The sequence below is a fragment of the Budorcas taxicolor genome, chromosome 16 (assembly GCF_023091745.1).
Source record: "Budorcas taxicolor isolate Tak-1 chromosome 16, Takin1.1, whole genome shotgun sequence".
NCBI classification, from domain to species: Eukaryota; Metazoa; Chordata; class Mammalia; order Artiodactyla; family Bovidae; genus Budorcas; species Budorcas taxicolor.
The window spans coordinates 73,568,690-73,595,763 of record NC_068925.1 but is presented as its reverse complement, the minus strand read 5'-3'; the positions used below and the strand labels follow the sequence as shown (position 1 = coordinate 73,595,763).

Below are 27,074 nucleotides of genomic sequence, written 5' to 3'. Positions count from 1 at the left end.
TAAGGCTTTTCTTTTTTTTTTTTTAAACAGAGAAAATTACTTTTAGGAAAGGGCCTTCCTGTATTCCTGCTGGTCGTTGTGCTGGATGCTTGGGATACAGTGAAAACCAAATATGGCAAAATATTTCACAGTGCTTTGGGACATAGTGCTTAGGGACACAGTGCTTTGGAGACAGAGAAGCGAATGGTTAACTTCATCTTCTGGGTGGGAAATTCACCATGGAGGAGGTGACAGAGTTGGGCTTAACGGGATGAGTAAGTATCAGACTTGGGGGATGGGCACAGCTTACCCAAAGGCATGGAAGCATAATATTGCACATCCAGAAAACTGCAAGCATCTTAGGATCACAGCAGGAGAAGATGAGAAGCTTGATGTCAGGGAACAGGCTGGTTGCACCAGGGAACGCCAGAAAGGTAGCTGGACAGCAAGGTAATGAAGGCCATGCCGGCCATGCCGTGGAACAGGGGCTTCATCCTTGATAGGCTGCAAGTACGGTTGGGTCCCAGGAAGACTTTGGCCAGAGAGTGGCACAGGTGTCATTTTTGAAAGATTGTAGAAGTAATGTGGGGACTGATTTGGAGGAAAGCAGTACTAGGACCAGGAGGGCCAGCCACGTGATGAACGACAAGGGCTCCTGGTGTCAGAGGACAGGAGAGACGGCAGAAGGGACCTTCAGAATTCTCCGACAGATTAGGGGGTCACTAAGTCTTCATGTTTGTGCAGTTTAATAGTTTTGGCCCCTGAGTCAAGGACAGAAATACTTGAGGTCTATCCACTGTTTTTGTAGTTCCTCCTGGTTGTAAGTGAAAGCCGTTCAGTCGTGTCCGACTCTTTGTGACCCCATGGACTATACAATCCATGAAATTCTTCAGGCAATAGAATACTGGAGTGGGTAGCCTTTCCCTTCTCCAGGGGATCTTCTCAAACCAGGGATCAAATCCAGATCTCCTGCATTGCAGGCAGATTATTTACCAGCTGAGCCACCACGGAAGCCCTTTTGTAGCTCACATAGATTCATTTCTGAATTTTGGAGAAAGAATGGCCAGTACACATTTTCCCTCTGTTTCTTTACCTTTGCTCCTGAAGTAATATTGGTAAAATTATTAACATCGTTGTGCTCACATGGCCCCTTTATCTTCTATCAAAAATATTTTGGGGAATATCCACATGCAAAAGAATGTAGCTGGACTCTTACCTCATCCCATATATAAAAATTAACTCAAAATGCATCAAAGACCTAAATTGTAAGAGCAAAAACTATAAAACTCTTGCAAGAAAGTATAGGGATCAATGTTTGTGACCTTGGATTAGCCAACGGTCTCTTTGATATGACACCAAAAACACAAGCAACAGAAGGAAAAAAAATAGATCAATTGGACATCATCAAAATAAACAATTTTTGTGATTGACAGGACATCAAGAAAGTGAAAATGCAACCAAAATACAAGAAAAATTTGCAAACCATATATCTGATAAAGAATCTGTGTCAAGAATAAAGAATTATTATAACTCAATAGTAAAATGACACATAGCAATTTAAAATTGACAAAGGTGATTAGACATTTATCCAAAGAAGATATTCAAACACCCACAAGCACATGACAGGATATTCAAAATCATTAACCATCAGTAAAATGCAAATTAAAACTACACTGAGATATCACTAAGATGGCTGTAATAACAGATAAAAAATGGAAAATAAGTGTTGGAGAGGATGCAGAAATAGCCAAACCCTCATACACTGCCTGTGGGAATATAAAGTAGAAAACAAATGCTCTGGAGTAGTCTGGCAGTTCTTCAAAAAGTTCAGCATGGAGACTTCCCTAGTGGTCCAGCAGTTAAGATTCTGTGTTTCTACTGCAGGGGTGCAGGTTCAATCCCTAGTTGGGGAACTAAGAGCCTACATACCACACAGTGCAGCCAAAAAATAAAAATAAATAAAAAATTTAAAAATAATAAGTAGGAATTTTAAAAGTTAAACATAGAATAACCATATGGCTCAGCAATTTAATCCTAGGTATATACCCACACCAAAAACTTTGTACATGAATGTTCATAGCAAATTATTGACAATAGCCAAAAAAGTAAAAACAGCCCATAGGTCTATTGATGAACAAATAAACAAGATGTGCTATATCCATACATGGGAGGGCTTCCCAGGTGACTCACTGGTAAAGAATCTGCCTGCCAATGCAGGAGACATGGGTTCGATCCCTGGGTCAGGAAGATCCCCTGGAGAAGGCAATGGCAACCCACTCCAGTATTCTTGCCTGGAGAATTCCATGGACAGAGGAGCCTGGTGGGCTACGGTCCATGGGGTCACAAAGGGTCAGGGATGACTTAGTGATTAAACAACAGCAGTATCCATACAGTGGAATATTATTCAGCAATAAAAAGGAAGGGGGGTATGATTCATACTATGACATAGGTTGCCAGGGTCCAGCCCCCACAGGATCCAGGGGAACCTGAAGGAAAAACGGCGTCGGCGGATGCTTTAGAGAGAGATAAGGAAAGAATAATGTAGATAAGAGAATAGAGGAGAGAAAGAGGCTGATATTTCTTGGTTTACATAGAAAGCCAATAAAACTCCAAGACAAGGAGTTTGCCCTGTTTACAGAGGCCACAGGTGCCCTCCTGGTCTCCCGAGGGAGTGAAGACACAGAACTTCTTCCCGTTCAGGTCTTAGAAACCCGGGCAGATGAGAGAGAGAGAGAGAGAGAGAGAGAGAGAGAGAGAGAGAGAGAGAGAGAGAGAGAGAGAATGATTGATGCGGGGAGACCAAGCTGCTTCGGTGAGCAAGGCCCATTATTTTTATTTTTAAAAGGGTCTTTTATACCTTTACTTGTACATAGAGGGAAATGAAAGATGCAAAGTCATACAGAGTCAGCCCAAACATTACATCTGTTTTGTCTTTATCAAAACCAGGATATTTTCTGCAAACCTTTCCCATAAACAATATTGTGTACATTATCTTCTGGCCTTGGAGGCCTGTGGACATTTTATGACCCTCTTTTGATAAAGGCTGCTCAACCAAAAAACTTATTTTCCCTTGAAATGTTTTTTCTTTATATTTCTAATCTATGTCAGCCTCAGAAAATGCTAAACAGAGTTACATTTCTCACGAGCAAAGGTGTAGTGAGTTACAGCAAAGAAAGAACTTATTAGTTCAAAAGTCTGAAGTGGTTAATTTCAAAGCTACACTTGTTTTTCTTACATTCCAACTATGTTAACTAATACACTCCCAGGTGCATAGTGGATAAGAGATATGGGAACTTAGCAGCAAGCATTGGCCCAATAATGAAATCTTACACCAGCACTACTCTAATAACTTTTAACTCTTTAAAAGGCTCTGTTTTAGGCTTTTCATGCCTCTCACAGTTGGGAGGCTGTGAACAATCATATGTGTAGCTGCAAGAGTCTGGATAGACCTGCCAAGCAAGCTACAATGCTAACAGAGGGGGTTTGATTTGAAATATTTCTCTCATGTCCAGGAGACTTACTAGCTAAAGCCCTAAGTTGATTTTCTCCAAAAAAAAAGTGGTCAGGGATAGCCTCCTATTAATGTCAGGAAAGTTGGTAAAAGACACAAGACAGTAAGACAGACAGATTCTGGTCTTAGGGTAGATGCTCGAGCAGGCCCAGACAGACCCTCGAGTCCTGAAGCCTTGCTTAACAGTTCTCTTCCACATGACTTTGTCATGGGTGGGATCTCCTGTGCTGGCTCCCGATAATAGGTGAATCTCGAAAACTTTATTATAAGTGAAAGAAGCCAGTCATTAAGGACCGCATATTGTATGATTTCATTTATATGAAATGTTCAGCATAAGCAAATCTATGGAGGCAAAAATATGTTAGGGCTAGGAGGATTGGGAGTTTGGAGGGTGATGGCTAATGAGCTTGGGGTTCCTTTTGTGGGGTGATGAAACATTCTGTAATTGATTGTGGTGATTCCTATGAGTATATGAACAACCATTGAATTATTAATATATATATATACTTTACATGGGTGAATTGTGTGGTATTTCAATTATGTTTCAGTAAGCCTGTTAAAAATAGTTTAGAGGTAAAAGATAGTTGATCTGACATGGTTCTCCTCTCTTTTCCTCCAGACATCTATCCTTCCACTCATCCGTCTAACCTCTGTCTGTCCATCCATCCTCCCTTTATCAGTCCACGCATTTACCTATTTACCTTTTCTTCCATCCTCTTATCCCACCCTATCTGATTTCTCCTTCCTCACTCACTCTGTAAATCCAAAAAAATAAAAAACTCATCGGTCATCTGCTCACGTCCAGGAGTCATTCCTGTCCCTGACTTTCATCATGGTAGTTTGGTATTTCTGGTGTCCTTACGCTTTGCAACTGCCTAGCGTAAGGTGACTTTTCCAAGCTCTCCAGAGGAAATAACTCTTTATCAATCCATCTGGCAAACAGATGGATGCATGGATATAGGGAAAGTGTAGAGATTGGTATGTAACCAGGGACATGTTAAAATGGTAGGAAATGTGGGTCACATCTCACCTTCTGGTAAGTCCTCAGACTGGTGTGTAGGACAGTTTCTGGTTTTGTTTATTTGCTGTGACAACTGAGTGTTAAATATATGTGACATTCTCTCCTGCCTCCTGTCTGTGGCTCTGTGCAGGTTTGATGCCAGGTCGCTGCATTTCTCATTATTAACACAGTGCTGAGTGGTTTCAAGGTTGACCTGGTCTAACACAGCTCTCTTAATGAGAGTGCTCCCCTTGTGTCATCATTAGTCAGTGATGTCAGCCTCTCTCTTGCCCAGCTCTGGCACAGTGGTTTCAGAACATTATTGCCCATCAGAACCACCTGACAAGCTTATTATGCATGACCCTGAGATTCTGTAAGAGATTTGGATTCAATAGGTCTAGGGTAGCACCCCAAATCGGAGAAGGTGATGGCACCCCACTCCAGTACTCTTGCCTGGAAAATCCCATGGATGGAGGAGCCTGGTAGGCTGCGGTCCATGGGGTCGCGAAGAGTCAGACACGACTGAGCAACTTCCCTTTCACTTTTCACTTTCACGCATTGGGGAAGGAAATGGCAACCCACTCCAGTGTTCTTGCCTGGAGAATCCCAGGGACGGGGGAGCCTGGTGGGCTGCTGTCTATGGGGTCACACAGAGTCAGACACGACCGAAGTGACTTAGCAGCACCCCAAATATGTATTTTTTTAATGAACACTCCTAATGATGTCACCCTTAAAATACTGTCATCATTTGACCTATTAATACCCGCATTGGTTAGCAATATGGGAAATTTCTAGTTTCCCTTCCAGTGTCCTCCTCTTCAAGCCTGGAAGAGTTGTACTATGGCTGAGAAGCAGCAAGCGTTATTCTGTGTGTGACCCTCTCCCACCGAGTTTAGTGGGTAGAATTTATAGTGAGCTTGGAGGCTCTGGAAGGAGTTAACAACCCAGCAGCTCTAGGAGACACTCACATATCCAGTGATGTGGATAATCCGAGCAAACGCGTTCAGATAGCCAGCATCTGTGTTTAGAGGCATATGTTTTAGATATCAGATTTTTGTCCCCTCTCCAATTTGTTTGATTGGATAGGAAAAACAAACTCAAAATTTAGGAGACAGGATGGTGGGGGGTGGGCCTTAGGAGGAGGATGAACTGGGGTCGGGGGGAATGGAATGGGGGCGATGTTAGCTGTGATGAAAACTTTTCTCTCTAAACACAGATAAATGAGTATTGACTCCAGCATGGTGGGCATGAGGCTTTACGGTGCCTCTAGATCCGCACATACCTCCAAATGCCGTGTGGACATGCGTTTTCCTGATGAAGACATTAATCCATCAGAGCATGAGATTCCCTCACTACCGTCATCATCAAAATGCCTTTGTGAAACCCCTCATTACATACGGGGCTGTTATTAAAAATCAAGGCTAATGCCAGCCACCCTTGTTATTTGGAATTTTGGTGTCCACAACATTGTTGATGTACACCAACAAGGAAAGAGGAGGCTTAAGCTAAATTTCAGTTAAACACAAGAGAGAAAAGACTGTATTGAGATCTTCTGAATGTATCTCTCTTTACACTTTGCAAAGCACTGGCATTTGCATTGCAGTCCTGTAACACAGATTGAACAGAATTATTATACTTATTCAGTGGGTGTGAAAATGAGAACTTAGATGAAGTAACTTGCCAAACCCAGTGAGCTAGAAAATGGCAGAGCTGAGACTCGAGCCCATGCCATCTAGCTCCTTCCTCAGTGCTAGTCTCTCGACATCACATTGCTAAGAAGATGCTGGTGTTTTCTGCTAAAGTGTCTGTCTGGAGTTGATAATTTAGGAGTCCTACTTTGTTATTCTTCAGGGTATGCATATAAACCACTGAACAACGCCTGAAAAGAACCATATAACTGTGACATGAGTATCAGTGATCAGTGTACCCTAGTGTGTTTTGTGAGGAAATGGATGTCTATCCCGTGGGGCAGGAAAATTTCAGTACTTGTCCTGAAAGCCCAGGAAGCCTTCCTAAAAGTGGGTAGATTTTGTCTTTCAATTTGTAAAGTTTTCTTGAACGTTTATTTAAAACTGTAACATACGTAAATTAAAGTGCATTAATCTTAAGCATACACTAAAGCAGGATGACTCTGAACATACCTCTTTAGCCAATACCTCGTGCTCTAGAAATTTCTCCTTGTGATCCGTCCTAGTCACAAGCCGCCCTAGGGTAAGCAACAACCTGATGTGTAACGTCGCTGATTAATTTTGCTTGTGTTTGACCCTTATTTAAATAGAAGAATAAGATACTATCAGTTCTGCTATAGTGCTTGTTTTGGGGAATGCAAATTTCCATCCTGACTGATACATTAGGGAACAATTTGAGCATAATGCAATTTAGTGTTTGCTTATGCACAGCGTTGCCCTCAAGAAACTCTAGGTGAACGCCGAGAACTGCACCCAGCTGAGCTGAGCCCAGTAGGAATACACAACAGGCACACACCTCAGCTCTACCAGCCGCCTCAGTTCGTCCAGCTTGTTACGAGCCACGCCCAGCTACCCTGTCTACTGTTGTAACACTCCATCCAGTGTCAGCTGACCCTCCTTCCCCCTCTTCATGATAACTTGCAAGCTGCAACCCCTCTGACACCTACTTCCATAAGCAAACTTAAGATCTTTGTAAACCTGAAGTACTGTTTGTTTTAGTATTTGTGTGTGTGTGTGCATTCGTGTGTGGTCAGTCAGTCAGTTGTGTCTGACTCTTTGTGACCCCATGGACTGTAGCCCACCAGTCTCCTCTGTCCATGGGGTTTCCCAGGCTAGAACACTGGGGTGAGTTGCCATTTCCTACTCCAAGGGATCTTTCCGACCCAGGGATCAACACAGTCCTTAACCACTTTATATGTGTGAAACCATGTTACTACTTTGATTAAATGTCTGTCTCTTTTTTTGTCTTTTGTGTGTTACTGGCAAGGCTTTTGAGTGCTATGCCCCTTTGTTTTTTTCCCTTAGGCCCTATGGTGTTAATTGCATGATTTTGAATAGTGGGGTGATTTTTAGGACCACATACATCATGTTTTAACAGAGCTGACTGCATTTCTCTTTTGTGTCTTCTTTTAACATTATGTTTGAGAGATTCATCGATATCATAATGTATAGCAATGGTTTTTTCACTTTCATTGATGTGTAATATTTCATTGTATGAATATACCACAATACATGTATCCCCTCATGTAGTAGCCTGTTGATGGAGTTTTAAGATTGTTTTTAGTTTGAGGCTGTTACAAATAATGTTACTGTGAAATATCTTGTACAGACCTTTTACTACACATATGTGCATATTTCTATTGGGTACGAACCCAGGAGTGAAACTGCTGGGTCTTAGGATATGCATGTGATCAGTTTCAGTGGAAGTCACCAGTTTTCTTATGTTGTTGTACCAATGTATTCTTTAGCCAATATACACACGTGAGCCTAGTGATTCTACATCCTCTTCAAAACTTGGAGTTGTCCATCTTCTTGATTTTAGCTCTTCTACTATGTGGGGTGTGTGTGTGTATATGTGTGTGTGTGTGTGTGTGTGTGTGTGTGTGTGTGTGTGTGTGTTTCATCCTGAATGTACTTGCATTTCCCTGATGACTAAAGCGTATATCTTTGCATATGTTTACTGACCACTTGTATATTCTCTTTCTTGAAATGCCATTAGAAGTCTGGCTATTTTTAAAAAATGGAGTCAGTTTCCTTTCCCCCCTTGATTTGTAAGCATTGTTTAAACGCTCCAGGTTGAGAGGCTCTTGTTGGTTTTATTTGCAAATATGTTCTCCCCATCTATAGCTTTCATATTTTACCCTTTTAATGATGTTTTCCGATGAACAGAAGTTTTTAATTTTCATTAAGTCCTGTTTACCAGTCTTTTCCTTCGTTGTTGGTGGTTTCTGTGTCCTCATTTAGAAATGTTTACCTAAAGATCATTAAGGTATCACTTTATATTGTCTTCTAGAACTTGTACTTTTTTACTTTTCCCGTTTAGATCTCCATTTAGAATTAATTTTTGTGTATGCTATGAGATAGGGATGCACATTTTTTTCCTGTGTGAATATCTAATTGACCCAGCAACAGTGATGGAAAAGATCATTTCCCCACTGATGTGCAGTGCGGTCTTTGTCAAAAATCAGATGTCCAATGGTTTCTGTGTTTCTTGGGCCAAGACTGCAATGTCTTACTAAACAAAGTGTTCTAAGTCTTGTCGATAATGTAATTTTAGTAAGTAGCAGAAGACAGAGGCAGTAAGTAAGTTCATGTGGTCGTTGCAGAACATCAGTTCTCTGTTGACTCTCACTAAATATGTTTGATTTTTGTTGCAAAGACACTTATAAGCAGCTGGACGTGAAGGCTTGTTTGTGAAAACTCCCGAGAATGAGAAGACTATCCATGTTATTATACGAAATCAGAGAAGATTACCCTCACACTCTCTAGTCTGAACCTCTTGTGCTGGCAGAATAAGTTCATTTTTTCCAGTTTCTCAAGGGTGTTCCTGCCACTGCATGCCCTAATCCAGTCCTTTCAGGCCTAATCAGCAGGCTATGAACACACCCCCAAGCCCCAGGATTAGAAGTCAAAACAAAAACCCATAAAGACAAGGCACTGAATCTTAACTTTTTTTACTTTTATGAAAATGATAATATCTCTGGGAAGTAAAGTATGTTCCTTTTGGAAATGCATTTTTATTACAATGAGGAACTTTTAAAAGTTACAAAAAAAGAAAAATTACCTGTAATCTCATTATTGTTGATTCGGTAAGTCGTGTCCAACTCTTTGGGACCCCGTGAACTGCAACACACCAGGCTTCCCTGTCCTTCACTATCTCCCTGAGTTTGCTCAAACTCATGTCCATTGAGTCAGTGATGCCATCCAACCATCTCATCCTCTGTCATCCCCTTCTCCTCTTTCCCTCAGTCGTTCCCAGCTTCAGGGTCTTTTCCAATGAGTCAGCTCTTCACATCAGGTGGCCAAAGTATTGGAGCTTCAGCATCAGTCCTTCCAATGAATATTCAGGGTTCGTTTCCTTTAGGATTGACTGGTTGGATCTCTTTGCAGTCAAAGAGACTCTCAGGAGTCTTCTCTGGCACCACAGTTCAAAAGCCTCAATTCTTCAGCGCTCAGCCTTCTTTATGGTCCAACTCTCACATTCATACATGACTACTGGAAAAACCATAGTTTCGACTAGATGGACCTTTATCAGCAAAGTGATGTCTCTGCTTTTTAATACGTTGTCTAGATTTGTTATAGCTTTTCTTCCAAGAAGCAAACATCTTTTAATTTCATGGCTGCAGTCACCATCCAACAATGATTTTGGAGCCCAAGAAAATGAAATCTGACAGTTTCCACTAGGCCAGAAATAATCATTGTTAACATTTTGTCTTTGCTCACAGATCTTGCAGAAATTCACCGTTTATCTTCTATTTGAGTTTTTTATACTGTTAACCATGGAGTATAAAAATTAGTATAAGCCAAAATCCTAGATATTTTATAGAAAACATCTTCTCATTCATATTTAAAATAATTTTGAGGAATTAAAGGGTAATTGGCACTATATGAAGGTAATTGGGTCATCATTGTGAAAGCGAAAAATGAAAGCAATCCCCAGTTATCCCAATCTTGAGTCAAATTACATGCTCAAATCTTCAAAGAAGGAAAAAAGTGAAAGTAACAGGTGATTTTTTTCTCTATCGTATTATCAATAGGTCCCTAGAGCTGATGTAACAGAGTACCACACACAGGTTGGCTTAAACAACAGAATTGATTCTCTCACAGTTCTCGGAGCCATAAGTCTGAAACGAGGGTGTCAGCTGGGCCATGCTCCTCTGAGACCCTGGGGAGAATCCTTCCTTGACTGTTTCTGGTGGTGGCTGGCCATCCCTGGTGACCCCTGGCTGGCAGTGCGTCATGGGAATCTCTGTGTCTGTCATCACACGGCAGGCTCCCTGACTGTTCATCTGTCCTGGAGTCTCTTTTTCTTCTTTTTATAGGAACATCAGTCATACGGGATTTAGGACCCACTCCAATGAACTATGACCTCGTCTTAATGATTACAAGTTGACTTGGATTACTCTGCAAAGACTGCCTTTCTAAATAAGGCCATATTCTGAGACAGTGGGGATTAAGGCTTAAACGTGTCTTTTGGAGGGCTACAGTTCAACCTATAGCACCATTTCCTGTCTTCACCCACCCCACTGGGTAAGGTGTACTTTGTCTTGCCTGGACGCCTGCCTGTCACTCTGACCAGCAGAGATGCTTCAGACAAATATGTTCTGTGATACTTCTTGGGGGCGTCACCCTCTGCACTGACCCTTTCACCACCACCAACCTTATAGCCCCTTCTACTCACCTTTTCTCACCCCTTATCCCAGTTTTTTGTTGTTCATTCTCTAAGTCATGTCCAACTCTTTGTGACCTCAGGGACTGCAGCACACTGGCCTTCCCTGTCCTTCACTATCTCTTGGAATTTGCTCACACTCATGTCTATTGAGTTGGTGATGCCATCCAACCATCTCATCCTCTGTCCCCGCTTTCTCTTCCTGCCTTCAGTCTTTCCCAACATCAGGGTCTTTGCCAATGAGTCAGTTCTTCCTGTCAGGTGGCCAAAGTATTGGAGCTTCAGCATCAGTCCTTCCAGTGAATAGTCAGGATTGATTTCCTTCAGGATTGACTGGTTTGATCTCCGTGCTGTCCAAAGAGTCTGGTATGTAGTTTCAGGAATCTTCACTAGAGCTGGTGGACTCACTCTGGTTTTCATAAGAACACAAACTAAAGGTAGAGAGAGTATTCTGTGAAGGAAACAGATTTTTCTTCCCTCAAATTTCCAGATTGAGATTCAGAAACAATTATTGAGCATCTGTTGCATGCGGGCACTGGGCCAGTTTGCTTTGATATGTGTGACATTTATTGTAAATGTTACACAACTTTTACTGATGAGAGAGTTTAAGGAGGTTGAGTCACACAGTAGGTAAACTTCAGAGTAGGGTTTAAAATCCCTAAATGACAGGTCGAAGGTAGGAAGATTGTAATAAATATTCTGGCTCCATTTTTGGTGTTTAACTGCTGACAAAATTCAAGCCCCACCCTCCTTCATCCCTTGGGCAAACCAACAAGAAAACAGACTCTCCTTCCCTGGGTGCTGGCAGCAAGTTCAAACCATGTAAACCCAGCCGCTATCCACCCTAGCCCTGGCCCAGCCATGTGCGTGTGTGCTGAGTCACTTCAGTCGTGTCTAACTCTTTGAGATGCTATGGACTGTAGCCTGCCAGGCTCCTCTGTCCATGGGATTCTCCAGGCAAGAATACTGGAGTGGGATGCCATGCCCTCCTCCAGGGGAATCTTCCCAACCCAGGGATCGAACCTTTGTCTCCTATGTCTCCTACTTCGGCAGGCAAGTTCTTTACTGCTAGCAGCACCTGGGAGGCCCAGTGGAAACCAAAGTCCTTCCCTTTGTTTAGGCAATTGCAGAATGGCTAGGGTGCCTGCTTTCCCCCAGAAATCCTCATTGTGTGAATAGTGAAACTCTTACCTTCTTGGTGCATGTGTGGCATCAACATTTCTCAGCCCCTGAACCACTTTTGCAGAGGGTTGGTGGTGCTCTGTGGGGCAACCACAGATAAAAATACTCAAGCAAATTGCGTGCTGCTCTGCTGATCTCAGAGGACTGTCGTGAATACATAGTCAGCATGCGTTTGGCTGAGGAGATGTGAAGCCGTGCGTTTATGACTCAGGCCCTTTCTCCCCTGGCTGTCTACTTGGTGGGGGTGGGAAAGATGTTCCCCCATTTGTTTTTTTCTGCTGTCATTTCACTCCTCTGGGTTCATTACTCATCAATAAAGGTCTTCAGTTTTGCCCTCAATATCCATTCTGCTTATTCAATGCTATCAGGTTATTATCCCAAGATCCTAAATCCATATGCATTATGTGTAAAGCCCCGCAAGCTGATTGATACGCATACCACCATAAGCATTCATTCTCCAGCAGTTTTTTTTTTTTTTCCTCCAAGGGAGAATATATTTGTTCTATAGAGAAATTAGTGGCTGTATGTATTGCACGTGTCTTAATACAAAATGCAGGATTAATTGTTAAATTGCACAGAGGTCTGAAAGTGCATTATGCAAAATGCAAAAACTGGTTGTAATATAAATGTTTGAATTAACATGCCTGCATGCAGAAATGTTCAGGGAATTTGTAGTTCAATTAAAATGACACCAGAATTGAGCCTTTTAAAAACAAGACCATTCCCAGCATAATGATTTTTAAATTTATTCAGACTCAGGCATCTACCACCATTGAATTTTGGGTTAAATAACCCAGTTGGGGTATACGAAAACAGCTTCCAGTAATACAGATCCTTGGAGTAAGCCCAACTGTATCATCTTGGCCTCAGCCACATAAATACTTGAGGAGGGTACAAGGGATATTTAGCATATTTTTGGCTGTAGATTCAACTCTAGTACATAAGACATGATTATTCTTAGACACCTGGCTGTCTTCAGATAGCATTTGAATCCCATTCTGGGTGCCTCTGACCACCCAGCATCCACAAGGCATCCCTTATCCCCCTGACTAAATGGTCTTAGGAACGTAGACTCACTTCCAGGAGTCTAAGCATAGCATGGTTAGAACAAGCCATGACTACATATCAGCTCCCAAAGAGTAACCTAGATAGGTCTGTGTTGGTCAGACCCAGGCAGCCCCAGCACAGTGCCAGCCTCACTGAGTCCAGCAGTGATTGGTGTCCCTGGAGGCAGATCCTGCCATGGCCGTGGTAGACCTTTCTGTGCAAAGATGACCCTCAGACCATAGGATGCAGGGAGCGCAGTATTTTTCCATCTATGAGGCTGGGCTGCTTGGAGCCATCCACATGGCCCACCCTGTGCCTGAAATTGTCTCAGGCAGTGGCTGCATGGAGGTCAGTCACGGGTAGATGTCAGCCAGCTTGTCTGGCTTATGTGAAATGGGAAGGCAGCACGTCGAGATGCTGGGCACGGGCATCCAGGTTGGTGCTCCAGTAATCGTGCTGTTGACAAACAGCAGTGCTGATGGGATGACAGGTTTAAATAGCAACAGCAAGTCTGGGATTAGAAACAACAAAATAGCAAAATGTTTATGCAGGCAGAGTACTTCAGGGTTTGTGGCTCCATATCTCTTCAAACCAGAAAGGGGCTTGTTCAATGGCAACTTTTAGGCATAAGGAAACCTGTTTGAACTTCAGAGTTTTGAGATGTGTTAAGTACATTCTTGCCAGAATTTTGCTGTCTTCAGGCATCCTACTGAATGAATGGAGGCTCATCATGATCTTGTCAGTATGATTCTGGTTTTAAAGCATACAGGCGGTGCAGAGAAGTTAGTGTATATAGCTAACATGAAGTGGAAGTCAGGATTCCTGAGTCTCAGGGCAGGGCCCTTTTCTGGGGCTGAGAGTTCTGGGTCCCGAAACTGGCCCAGCCATGGCGGTCGGTAATATTACTCCTCTCTGCTTTATGGTTCCTCATCCTAGAGAGAGGATGGAAGTAGAGAGGCCATTTTAAAATTTATTTTTAAAGATTCTATTAAACGGGTGCATTCTTGGCTCAAACAAAGGGGAGAGCACAGTCTGATTATTTTTTCTTAAAAGGACAAAGAGAATACAAAGGCTTTCTGTTTCTACCTTTGGGATTTAGCCAGGTGTAAACGCATATAAGGGGAGTCAGCTACAACTCTCTTTTCAGAATGTTTGGAAGTTTTTGGAAAAAGGGCTATTTTGTATTTGAAAATTAGTTTATTTACAGAATTGTGTTAGTTTCAGGTATTCAGAAAAGTGATTCAGTTATGTATATACGTATTTTTTACAGATTATTTACAGTCACCAGTATGGGTGACTGCAAGATATTGAATGTAGTTCCCTATGCTATACCGTAAATCCTTGTTGCTTATCCATTTTATGTATGATAGTTTGTTAATCCTTAACTCAGCAGTGGCCACAGGACTGGAAAAGGTCAGTTTTCATTCCAATCCCTAAGAAAGGCAATGCCAAAGAATGCTCAAACTACCGCACAATTGCGCTCATCTCACATGCTAGTAAAGTAATGCTCAAAATTCTCCAAACCAGGCTTCAGCAATACGTGAACCGTGAACTTCCAGATGTTCAAGCTGGGTTTAGAAAAGGCAGAGGAACCAGAGATCAAATTGCCAACATCCGCTGGATCATCGAAAAAGCAAGAGAGTTCCAGAAACACATCCTTGTCTGCTTTATTGACTATGCCAAAGCCTTTGACTGTGTGGATCACAAGAAACTGTGGAAAATTCTGAAAGAGATGGGAATACCAGACCACCTGACCTGCCTCTTAAGAAACCTATATATGCAGGTCAGGAAGCAACAGTTAGAACTGGACATGGAGCAACAGACTGGTTCCAAATAGGAAAAGGAGTACGTCAAGGCTGTATATTGTCACCCTGCTTATTTAACTTCTATGCAGAGTACATCATGAGAAACGCTGGGCTGGAAGAAGCACAAACTGGAATCAAGATTGCTGGGAGAAATATCAATAACCTCAGATATGCAGATGACATCACCCTTATGGCAGAAAATGAAGAGGAACTAAAAAACCTCTTGATGAAAGTGAAAGAAGAGAGTGGAAAAGTTGGCTTAAAGCTCAACATTCAGAAAACAAAGATCATGGCATCCGGTCCCATCACTTCATGGGAAATATTTGGGGAAACAGTGTCAGGCTTTATTTTGGGGGGCTCCAAAATCACTGCAGATAGTGATTGCAGCCATGAAATTAAAAGACGCTTACTCCTTGGAAGGAAAGTTATGACCAACCTAGATAGCATATTCAAAAGCAGAGACATCACTTTGACAACAAAGGTCCGTCTAGTCAAGGCTATGGTTTTTCCTGTGGTCATGTATGGATGTGAGAGTTGGACTGTGAAGAAAGCTGAGCGCCGAAGAATCGATGCTTTTGAACTGTGGTGCTGGAGAAGACTCTTGAGAGTCCCTTGGACTGCAAGGAGATCAGTCCTGGGATTTCTTTGGAAGGAATGACGCTAAAGCTGAAACTCCAGTACTTTGGCCACCTCATGCGAAGAGTTGACTCACTGGAAAAGACTCTGATGCTGGGAGGGATTGGGGGCAGGAGGAAAAGGGGACGACAGAGGATGAGATGGCTGGATGGCATCACCGACTCGATGGACGTGAGTTTGAGTGAACTCCGGGAGTAGTTGGACAGGGAGGCCTGGTGTGCTGCGATTCATGGGGTCGCAAAGAATCAGACACGACTGAACGACTGAACTGAACTGAATTGATACAGTCTCATCTCTGGGGAAGAGAAGAACTAGCTCAGAATGGAGCCCGGCGCAGTCCGAAACAAAAACAGATCGAGACTCTGACATTGGGAGAAATAGCACTTGGGTGAGAACTCTACAGCTGATTCTCTTTTAAGGGTGAGCCCCCAGAATCCTGGGTCCCTCCTCTGTGCCTGGCAGTCTACCCCATTCATCTCTCCAGGCTCACACGGTTATCCTTCCCTAGTCTTCCTGCTACGCAGGGAGCACTCATCAGCTCGGGACTAAAAGTGGGAGTTAAGTGAGGCACAGCATCAAGGTCTAGTCAGGAAAAGAGAGATCATGCCTGATATTTCAAACAGAGGGATTTAATACAGAGAGTTACACCGTATTAGAAGACTGAAAGAGCCAAAAGGGGCCCTGGAATAACCCAGATGTTAGCCACCATAGGAAGTGGCTACTAAGCCACGGGCTGGGGAATTTCAAAGGGAGAGGTGGGATCCCTGAATTGTGGGAGCTCAGAGAAGAGGCGCCTGGAGGCCGTTCAGATCTCGGAGGGTTGCCCTCTGGCTTGTGCTTGAACCTCAGACCAGGTGATGCTGTGCCTGGTTCTTAGACCTCCAGGGAGATAGATGCTGCTGAGGTTGAGAGTGTCAGTAGAAGCTGGGGTTTGGAGCTGCGACTGCTTTCTGCTGCTGGAGAGATACTGACAAGAATGGAAAAGAGGAAGGAGTCCATTCATCCTCCCCTCTTCCTCCTTCATTCCAGTAGAAATTGCTCAGAATTGAAGAGTAAAAGAGGCTTAATGATCCGTCCTGGACCATCTTCGAGAGGAACGCACAAACCAGCTTTCACAGTAATAAAGCAAGCGCCCGGACTTGGCCACTTGGTAACCTCTAGGCCAGGGCTTGGTTGCCAGTAAAGGAAACCCAGAGAAGGGGCTGGTGGAGTGAGAAGGAGATGGAAGTCTTACAGCAGCCCAGCAGAGTGCTCGCACCAGGATGCATTGCCTAGTGTGTGTGAGGCTAATTTACATAATCCTGGCTCCCATCCATTGTGACTGGCTCAGAACTGAAGGAAGACCTAACTGTCAAGGAATGAGGAGGGTTTAAGTAATTGGAACGGAAGCCAGATACAGCTTCCCAGGTGGTGCTAGTGGTACAGAGGCCGCCTGCCAGTGCAGGAGACTTAAGAGACACAGGTTCGATCCCTGGGTCAGGAAGACCCTGTGGAGGAGGGCATGGCAACCCACTCCACTTTTTCCTTTTCCAGATGTTGTGTGTGTGCTTTTTGAAGAAGAAACAGTCAATTTTATTGGGCTCAGACTAGGAATCCAAGGTCGTAGATATACATATATCCCCTCCCTTTGACCCTCCCTCCCATCTCCCTCCCCATCTCACCCCTCTAGGTCAATACAGAGCCCTGTGTGAGTTTCCTGAGCCATACAGCAAATTCCCATTGGCTATCTTTTTTGCATATGGTAATATAAGTTTCCACGTTACTCTCTCCATACATCTCACCCTCTCTTCCCCTCTCCCCGTGTCCATAAGTCTATTCTCTCTGTCTGTCTCTCCATTGCTGCCCTGTAAGTAAATTCTTCAGTACTGTTTTTTCTAGATTCTGTATATATGCATTAGAATACAATATGTATCTTTCTCTTTCTGACTTACTTCACTCTGCATAATAGGTTCTGGGTTCATCCAACTCATTAGAACTGACTCAAAGGCATTCCTTTTTATGGCCAAGTAATATTCCATTGTGTAGATGTACCATGACTTCTTCATCCATTCATCTGTTGATGGACATCTAGGTTGCTTCCATGTTCTAGCTATTGTAATTAGTGCTGCAGTGAACAATGGGATACATGTGTCTTTTTCAGTTCTGGTTTCCTCAGGGTAGATGCCTAGGAGTGGGATTGCTTGCTCATATGGTGGTTTTATTCCTAGTTTTTTAAGGAATCTCCACACTGTATCAATTTACATTCCTACCGACAGTGCAAGGGCATTCCCTTTTCTCCACACCCTCTCCAGCATTTATTGTTTGTAGACTTTTTGATGATGGCCATTCTGACAGGTGTGAGGTGATATCTCATTGTAGTTTTGGTTTGCATTTTCTAATAATGAGTGATGTTGAGCATCTTTTCATGTGTTTATTAGCCATCTGTATGTCGTCTTTGGAGAAATGTCTGTTTGGATCTTTTCCCCACTTTTGGATTGGGTTTTTTGTTTTTCTGGTGTTGAGTTGTATGAGCTGCTTGTATATTTTGGAAATTAATCCTTTGTCAGTTTCATTTGCTATTATTTTCTCCCATTCTGAGGGTTGTCTTTTCACCTTGCTTATTGTTTCCTTTGCTGAGCAGAAGCTTTTAAGTTTAATCAGGTCCCACTTGTTTACTTTTGTTTTTATTTCCATTACGCTAGGTCATAGAGGATCTTGCTTTGATTTATGTCATCGAGTGTTCTGCCTGTGTTTTCCTCTAATAGTTTTGTAGTTTCTGGTCTTACATTTAGGTCTTTAATCCATTTTCAGAAAAATGTGGGACGCTTCATGAATTTGCATGTCATCCTTGTGGAAGAGCCATGCTAATCTTCTGTGTATCATTCCAATTTTGGTATATGTGCTGCCAAAGTGAGCACCCACTTCACTTTTCTGGCCTGGAGAATCCCATGGACAGAGGAGCCTGACGGGCTACAGTCTATAAGGTCGCAAAGAGCTGGACACGACCAAAGCAACTTAGCACACACACATCAGTCGCCAGCTACACTGGGAAATTTGCATGAGAGAAGGCTTCAGAGCTAAGCCTTGCCTGCCCCCCCAATTCAATACTAAAGTAAGCAGTGGATGGGATGGATAGAAGGAAGAGAGGGGAGGGGAAGGAGACAAAGGGAGAGAGCAGGGAAGGAAGAAAAGGATGGAGGGAGCGGGGAAAGGGAGTAGCAGGCAGGCTAATAAGGCCTTGCTTCAGTTCCCAGCTGAAGGGCCAAGTAGAGCGAGAGTAGAAATAGCCTTTCCTGCCCGGCTCACTGAGCACTCTCTGCAGAGATGACAATGCTAGTAGTAACGAAGTTTGTCTTGATTTCTTCACTTAGTGAAGATTCAGAAGCAGTGGACACTGGGCTGCTGTAGGAGACAGAAGCTGGTGCCGGCTGTGTTCTTCTGGCCACCGTCCCAGCACGGGGGCCCCTGGAGTGCTCAGGGTGGCCGCTCCCATCTTGGCAGCTTGTCCCCCAGCCTGTCCTTGCCTGTGGCTGGCTTCCCACCGACTCAGTGCCCTTGACCTCACGTTTGCTGATGGTTGCAGAATGCCTGTCAGGCTGCTGCTGCTGCTGCTGCTGCTAAGTCGCGTCAGTCGTGTCCGACTCTGTGCGACCCCATAGACAGAAGCCCCCCAGGCTGGGCAACAGTAATAACCACTCTCACCCCTAAAATCTGGGAGAAAAAGGCACCCACTTAGTAGAAACATAGCAAAAGGACTTGAATAGACAGCTCTCAGAAAGAGGAAACACAGATGGCTCTACAATGAATGAAAAGATGCTCACTTTCTTTTATTTAGGTGTCATTGACATATAAAATTATATTAATTTCAGGTATATAAGGAGTCAGTATTTGTATATCAACCTCAACATGGGAAAGGTAATTTACAAGCTCTAGATTGCAAAGATTAAAAAATTTAGCCTCATATATTTAGCGCATGGTAACTCCTGTGTAGGTAATGGTTTGGAAATATCTACCAAAACTGAGGCAGCCATTCTACTTCTAGGGATTTGTCATTCAGATACATTTTTATACATGTGAAATGAAATATTATGCAAAGATATTAATTGCAACATTGTTTATAATAGCAAAAGTTAGAATGGGCCTAATGCCCATCACAGGGAGTCAGGTAAATTATGGTACATAAATTGAGAAATTTCCACAGCCATTAAAAAGGATGAAGTGATGTTACATGTATCTACATGGAACAATGCCCAGTAATTAAAACCTTAAAAAATAAGGAAATGAACAGTGCATGTAGTATTTGTGTTCAAGATAATATATATTTCAGAATGCAAAATTTAAAACCATTTAAAATCTTTGTGTATGTGTTTGTGTGCATGTGTGTATTTGGATATGTATGTTATGCTTCTGTGTGCATAGAATATCCCTGGGAGTAGAAACGGAACTGAAAACAGATCTTCTAGGGAGAGAAGGGTTAGGTGGACTGGACATGGAGGTTGGAAGATGGAGATTTACTTTTCCGTGCTTACTCTTTGGAACATTTGAATTTTATAATTGTGCGTTACCTGGTCAAAAAATGGACAGATTAGAATCTGGGGGTGAAAATCCATTCTAAGTCTTGCTGGGTAGACGGTCTTTCTGGAGGGCAGGCCTTCTTCCATTGAGGGGGAGTTCATCCAGAGGCTGGAAATTACTGGAAGGCATGTGCTTAGGAGAGTGGACTAGCTCGCCATGGCTGCCTTCCGGCGCAGACAGGGTAATGGTCAGAATCCAGGCAGTCCGCATTGGCTGCGCCCTGTCTGCTCCCGCACCCTTCACAGCCAGGCTCTCGGTGCTCTGGGTCCTCTTCTCCAGAATGGAGCTCTCTGAGCACAGAGGCCAGTCCCCTGCCATTTTACCCAGCCCTCAACATGACATCCAGCTCACAGAAACATCTTCCACATTGGGAAACACCTTGTGTTCATGACATCTTTATACACGGAATTCCTGTCTCTGTAACCATAAGTCAGCCTTTTAATGTCTCCAGCATCTCTGGCATCACCCAGTGTGTATGTAGTAAGAGCTCCATAAGTATCGAGTGATGAGTCTCAAGGATGAGTAGTTTATGATCAGATCCTTCCCAGCCCTTACAGTAAGGATGGAGCCAAATCTTCCCAAATGGGACCCAGGGCAGCCCCCTAGGGGAGGGAGGTGGAGGCCCTGCAGTGAAAGATGCCAGCATTATAACTCAGACCTCCAACCCAGGGGTATCATGGGAGACCCGGAGAGGGGACCATCACAGTCCCCTCTTGCATCACCAACTCCGTGGCTGGGACACAAGTTCGGAAGGACTGGATGAATATGATGGGTCAGATGGAGGGAAGTCCAGATCCACGCCGTAGAGCTGACCCTTGCAGACGCCGCCCTGTCCCTGTAGAGGAATCCGAGAAAGTGCCTGGCGGGCTGGTTCCACGCCCTGAGCTGACCCACACCGTGGATGCAGCTGGGAACTCGGCAAGGAGTCTGGAGTGTAATAGTGCGCTCCGAGGTCACAAACAGAACCGCGTCAGAAAGCACGGCAGCTGAGATCTCTTCCCTGGAGGCCAACAACTAATCCCGTGGAAAGACTACCGGGAAGAGTATAAACAGTGGGGTGAGTTTCCCCGAAGGAGCCCAGCCTCCCACCCCTCCTGCTGGCTAAGCAGGAAGCCCAGAGGACTCAGCGGGGAAGGGTGCACAAATCTAATTAGTGACTGCAGCTGAGTGAAAGCCGCTTAGTTGTGTCCAACTCTTTGTGACCTCATAGACTATACAGTCCATGGAATTCTCCAGGCCAGAATCCTGGAGTGGGTAGCGTACCCCTTCTCCAGCGGATCTTCCTAACCCAGGAATCAACCCGGGGTCTCCTGCATTGCAGGCCGATTCTTTACCAGCTGAGCTATCAGGGACTACAGCTAACTATTTGTTAATTCCTAACATCCCGGAGAGATCCAGGCTGCCCTTGCCTTGTTCCTCCTCGGCTCCCCATCAGCAGAGCCCTGTCCTGTCTTCTGCGCCCCCTAAAACACTGGTTTCAGCTGTGCGATTCTGAGCGGCTGGGCAGGGGAGGAAAAGAACTTGACCTGGGAGCATCCCCCGTGAGTCTGCTGAAGGTTTGCTCCCTGCCAAGGCTTGCATGGGCTCGGGTACATCCGGGCTGCCCAGGTGAGTGGGGTGCCAGAAGAGACCCTTGGTCATGAGGGTCACATCCCACCCTGGGCTTGGAGCCGGGCAGTGCTGGCCTGTGGTTCCAGGCAGACCCCCACCTCAGGGCCATTGGCCAGAGTCGGTAGCCTGAGGGGAACACAGTGTTCTTCGAGAATGGCATCTTTAAGGCACAAAATGTTCTCTGTAATGAAAAGAGTCTGAGTCACTTTATTTTTCTTTGTTTATATCAATTATCTCTTTTTTATAAAGTTCTGATAGTAGGGCTTAACCTTTGCCATTCATTAAAAAGTTCTGAGCGGAGCTTTCTCAGACTACGTTCCTCTGCTACCCGTAAAACAAGGACAGCGGATTTGTGTGAGTCACTTTATATGTCAGGTAAATAAATACCTTCGTAAGCCCCTCACTAAGAATCTCCTGCATCTGGTGATGTTTCCAGACTTCTGTCCCAGCCCAGACAGGGTACCCTTCCCTCCCCACTCCTGACTGCGGGGGCCTTTCAGTCTAACTTCAGTTTTTGCCTGTACCTTTCCTGGGGCAGGGGGAGGGGAAGAGGATTTGAAGAGTTGAATTTTACAAGGCTGTAATCTCTACGATTCCTGCCAAGAAGCAATTGTCTTCTGATTTCATGGCTGCAGTCACTGTCCGCAGTGATTTTGGAGCCCAAGAAGAGGAAATCTATCACTGTTTCCATCTTTAACACTTCTGTTTGCCATGCAATAATGGGACTGGATGCCATGATCTTAGTTTTGTTTTTTTTTTAATATGTAGTCTTAAGCTGGCTCTTTCACTCTCCTCCTTCACTGTCATCAAGAGGCTCTTTAGCTCCTCTTCACTTTCTGCCATTAGGTATCATCCGCATAACTGAGGCTGTTGATGTTTCCCCCGCCTATCTTGATTCCAGCTTGTAAGTCATCCAGCCCAGCATTGCTCACGATATGCTCAGCATATAGGTTAAACAAACTGAGTGACAGCAAACAGCCCCATCTTACTCCTTTCTCGATCTTTAACCAATCAGTTATTCCATACAGGGTTCGAACTGTTGCTTCTTGACCTGCATACAGGTTTCTCAGGAGACAGGTAAGATGGTGTGGTGTTCCCATCTCTCTAAGAGCTTTCCAGAGTTTGTCATGATCCACATAGTCAAAGGCTTCAGTGTAGTCGATGAAACAGAGATAGGTGTTTTTCTGAAATTCCCTTGATTTCTCTGTAATCCAATGAATGTTGTCAATTTGATCTCTAGTTCCTCTTCCTTTTTTAAACCCTGCTTGGACATCTGCAAGTTCTTGGTTCGCATAATGCTGAAGCCTGTCTAGCATGTAAGATTGTAAGCATGGCCTTACTAGCATAGGAGACGAGTGCAATTGTCTGGTGGTTTAGCACGTTCTTTGTTACTACCCTTCTTGGGGATTAGGATGAGGATTGACCTTTTCCAGTCCAGTGGCTGCTGCTGGGTCTTCCAGAGTTGCTGACGTACTGAGTGCAAAACCTTGGTGGCATCATCCTATAGGCATTTGAGTAGTTCTGTGGGAATTTCATCTCATCCACTAGCTTTATTAACAGCGGTGCTTCTTAAGGCCCACCTGATTTCACACTCCAGAATGTCTGGATCTGGGTAACTAACCACACCATCGTAGTGATCCGTTTCCTTAAGACCTTTTGCATACAGTTCTTCCGTGTATTGTTACCATCTCTTCTTGATCTCTTCAGCGTCTACTAGGCCTCTTACCGTTTTTATCCCTTATTGTGCCCATCGTTGGGTGAAATGCTCCCTTGATGTTTCCAGCTTTCCTGAAGAGATCTCTAGTCATTCCCCTTTCGTTGTTTCCTTCTATTATTAAGCATTGCTCGTTGAAGAAGGCCTTCTTGTCTCTTCTAGCTGTTTTTTGGAATTCTGCATTTAATTGGATGTATGTTTCCCTCTCTCTCTTGCTTTTCACTTCTCTTCATTCTTCCACTATTGGTAGAGCCTCCTCAGACAGCCGCTCTGCCTTCTTGCTTTTCTTTTCCTCTGGGATGGTTTTGTTTGCCGCCTCCTGTACAATATTGCGGGTCTCTGTCCATAGCTCTTCAGGCACACCGTTAACTAGATCTAGTCCCGTCAATCTATTCGTTACCTCCACTGTGAAACCATCTGGGAATTGATTGGCTGGCCTGTTGTTTTTCCTGGTTTTCTTTACTTTAAGCCTGAATTTTGCTAGGAGAAGCTGATGATCTGAACCACAGTCAGCTCCCGGTCTTGTTTTTGCTGACTGTATACAGCTTCTCCATCTTCACCTACCAAGAATGTAAGCAATTCAGTTTTGGCATGGACCATTTGGCAGGAGAAAAATGACAAACCTAGACAGTGTGTTGGAAAGCAGAGACGTTCGTCTGCTGACAAAGATCTGCATAGTAAAGGCTATGGTCTTCCCAGAGGTCACGTATGGTTGTCAGAGCCGGACCGTAAAGAAGGCAGAATGCCAAAGAATTGATGCCCTTAAACTGTGGTGCTGGAGAAGACTCCTAAAAGCCCCTTGGACTGCAAGGAAGTCAAAGCAGTCAATCTTAAGGGTGATAAACCGTGAATATTAACTAAAAGGACTGATACTGAAGCTGAAGCTCCAGTATTTTGGTCATCTGATGCGAACAGCTAACTCATTGGAAAAGTCCCTGATTCTGGGAAAGATTGAGGGCAGAAGGAGAAGAGGGTGTCAGAGGATGAGATGATTGAATGGCGTCATTGATGCAATGAACTTGAGCTTGGCCAAACTCCGGGAGATGGTGATGGACAGGGACGCCTGGTGTGCTGCAGTCCATGGGGTCGCAAAGAGTTGGACACGACTGAGTGACTGAACAGTAACAATCTCTAAGGACTGGAAGGGGCCTTGAAGGGGGCGGTCATCTGGTTTCATCTCCCATCCAAGGCACCACCCTCTGAATGCTATCAGGGATGGGAATCCAGGGAGGGGAGTGTGTAACTGTTACAGGCTCCTTTGGGTCGTAGCCAAAAATCTGCCCCTAACTTCCATCTCTTGGCTCCAGTTCTGTCTTCTGGGGTGACTTAGGACAAATCTAATTAATTCTGTATGTGGCCCTGTGGCCTTTTTCCGGGCTAAACTTTAACTTATTAGCATGCCTACCCTGAGGAGCCCTTCCAGACCCTCCTTGAAGTGGCTTCTGCATGACAGTGTCTTTTGTAAAATATGGTGCCTAGAATGGGTCCGCCTTGCCTGAGTCGACATTCACACATGGGTGCTTTCTCTTACTCTCAGGCTGAACGCTCATCTCCCCCGCCAGCCCCTGGTGGCCACGTGGCCTGAGGTGACGGCAGCAGTGACCAGGGCTACTGCACTTCCCCCACGCTCCCGCAGGACGTGGCCTTGCACTCCGGTGGCCTTGCACCCCCGCAAAGGAAGAGCAGCCGTGTGTGGGTGGGGCTGCTCGATGCCTCTCTGCCCACCGTCAGCAGCGCCCCGGGTCGCCAGGGTGTGTGGGTTTGACGGGAGGGGCCCTATGGGATCTTTCTGTGTGTCTTTTCCCTCCTTGGAACAGCGACCTAAGAGCTCTTGCCCTGTCCCTTGGAAGCGCTGATGCTTCTTTAGCAGAGGGGAGCCCTGGGCTCCCTCAGACCGTAGCTGGCCATTCCTAGGGCCGTCTTCACTTGCTGTCGGGACTGCCCAGGTGCTCCGTGTTCCTGCAGGGTGAGCAGGCTGTCGCCCGCCCCCGCCCCAAGCCAGCTGGCCAGGTGTGGAACCGTCGACCCCGCCACCAACAGCGCAGGCCCAGAGCTTGGGCACCCATCTCGCCTCTTTTCCCCACAGCCCTCCTCACACCAGCACCCTGGTGGCGGCAATGCCTTTCCCAAATACCGTTTATGAATATTGCGGCTGCATCGTTTCCGAGCTCATCTTGGAGCTGTTTCGTGCTTTGGGCTTCTGTCAGTTCCTTTAGAAAAAAGTTGATACAGGTGCTTTACAATGTTACATTAGTTTCTGTTGTACAACCTCGTGAATCATTTGCATGTATACATATATCTGCTCTCTCTTGGGCCTCCCTCCCACCACCTCCATCCTCCCCTCTTTAGGTCATCACAGAGCACTAAGCTTAGCCCTGAGGCCTTACAGTAGCTTCCTGCTAGCTCTCGGCTTCATCCATAGTAGTGCACATATGTCAGTCCCTTTTGAAGAAGGCAAGAGGCAGTTCCAGTGGTTAAAGTCAGCATTAGAGACGATGGCTTAAGTGGTAAAGAATCCACCTGCAATGCAGGAGATGCAGGTTCAATCCCTGGGTTGGCGAAGATTCCCCTGGAGAAGGAAATGGCAACCCAGTCCAGTATCCTATATGGAAAGTCCCATGGACAGCAGAGCCTGGTGTGGGCTATAGTTCATAGGGTCACAAAGAGTTGGACACAATTGAGCACGCACACACAATGAGACCAGATCCGTGGGCTCAGAACCCATAGAGAGAAACTGCATCCTGGCCACCAACAGCGCCCGAGGCACAGCCAGCCTGCCTCTGACCAGGCAGGGGGAGCAGGCATGGCCCTGGGATGAGAAGCAGCAGCCACTCAGGACGGTGTGCAGACAAGCTCTTGGCTCCACGGCACCCCCTGCGCTCAGTTGGATCCCTCCCTCAGTGTGGAGATGAGCACAGCCCACAGTGAGTGGGAGCAGTGAGGTGAGAACAGAACTGGCTCTGCCAGGCAGGAACAGTTCCTCCCCTTCCCCTGGGGTGGCTGGCATGTCTAACCTGCGGTGGCGTCCGAGAACTCCGGGAGAGACGCTGCTGTCTCCGCCAGGAGCTTGGTTGTATCATTGCGTTCTTTGCTGAGAAATCGAAGTAATTTGGAGTCATTTACCTAGCAACAGCTTTAGGAAAAGAACATGTCAGAGAGATGTGCTGACATCACCCTTTCAGAGGTGCATGTGGTGGAGGTGCCGTGTCTTCTCTCCCTTTCTAGCTCCCCTGGTACATTCCTTTCGTAGTGACAGGAAGCAGGAAGCAGGATGACTGGGGCGGCCTTCCTGACCCACTGTCCTTTGTTAACGTCTAGGTGTTCTCAGCCAGTCCCTGCCAGGCGCCCCTTCTCCTGGACACACACACACAAGTGGAGATGATGCTTCAGCTGTGGGCACTTCTGTCCATTGGCTGCATGGCCCACGGCGGGGGAAATAGAGGCCAGATGTGCATACCTAGGGTTTCTTGATTGGGGATTTTGCAACAAGTGTCATTTTTGATTAGGGATCTGAGAGTCTTGTGACTGAGTACTCATAAGGACTCAGGCACCCATGTATGTTTATTCAGTGACTGTTCTAACTATGGGCGCCCTGGTCCCAGGGACCTGGGAGGAAAGGAACCGGTTCATGGTCTCAGACTTGCGCCTCCTCCCGTCCGGAAGAGGCATCTCCTTGCA

General features: G+C 45.0%; 1 protein-coding gene and 1 non-coding gene across 2 annotated transcripts in view; one reads left to right on the top strand and one right to left on the bottom strand.

Annotated features, from left to right (window-relative positions):
- The window catches only part of HHAT (hedgehog acyltransferase), a 340,320-nt gene that overhangs the window by 304,078 nt on the left and 9,168 nt on the right, over nucleotides 1-27,074 (top strand). The gene's annotated exons all lie outside the window — the stretch shown is intronic.
- On the bottom strand, nucleotides 18,308-18,414 carry LOC128061919 (U6 spliceosomal RNA). The gene has a single exon (XR_008200770.1). It is a non-coding gene; the product is annotated as a U6 spliceosomal RNA (small nuclear RNA).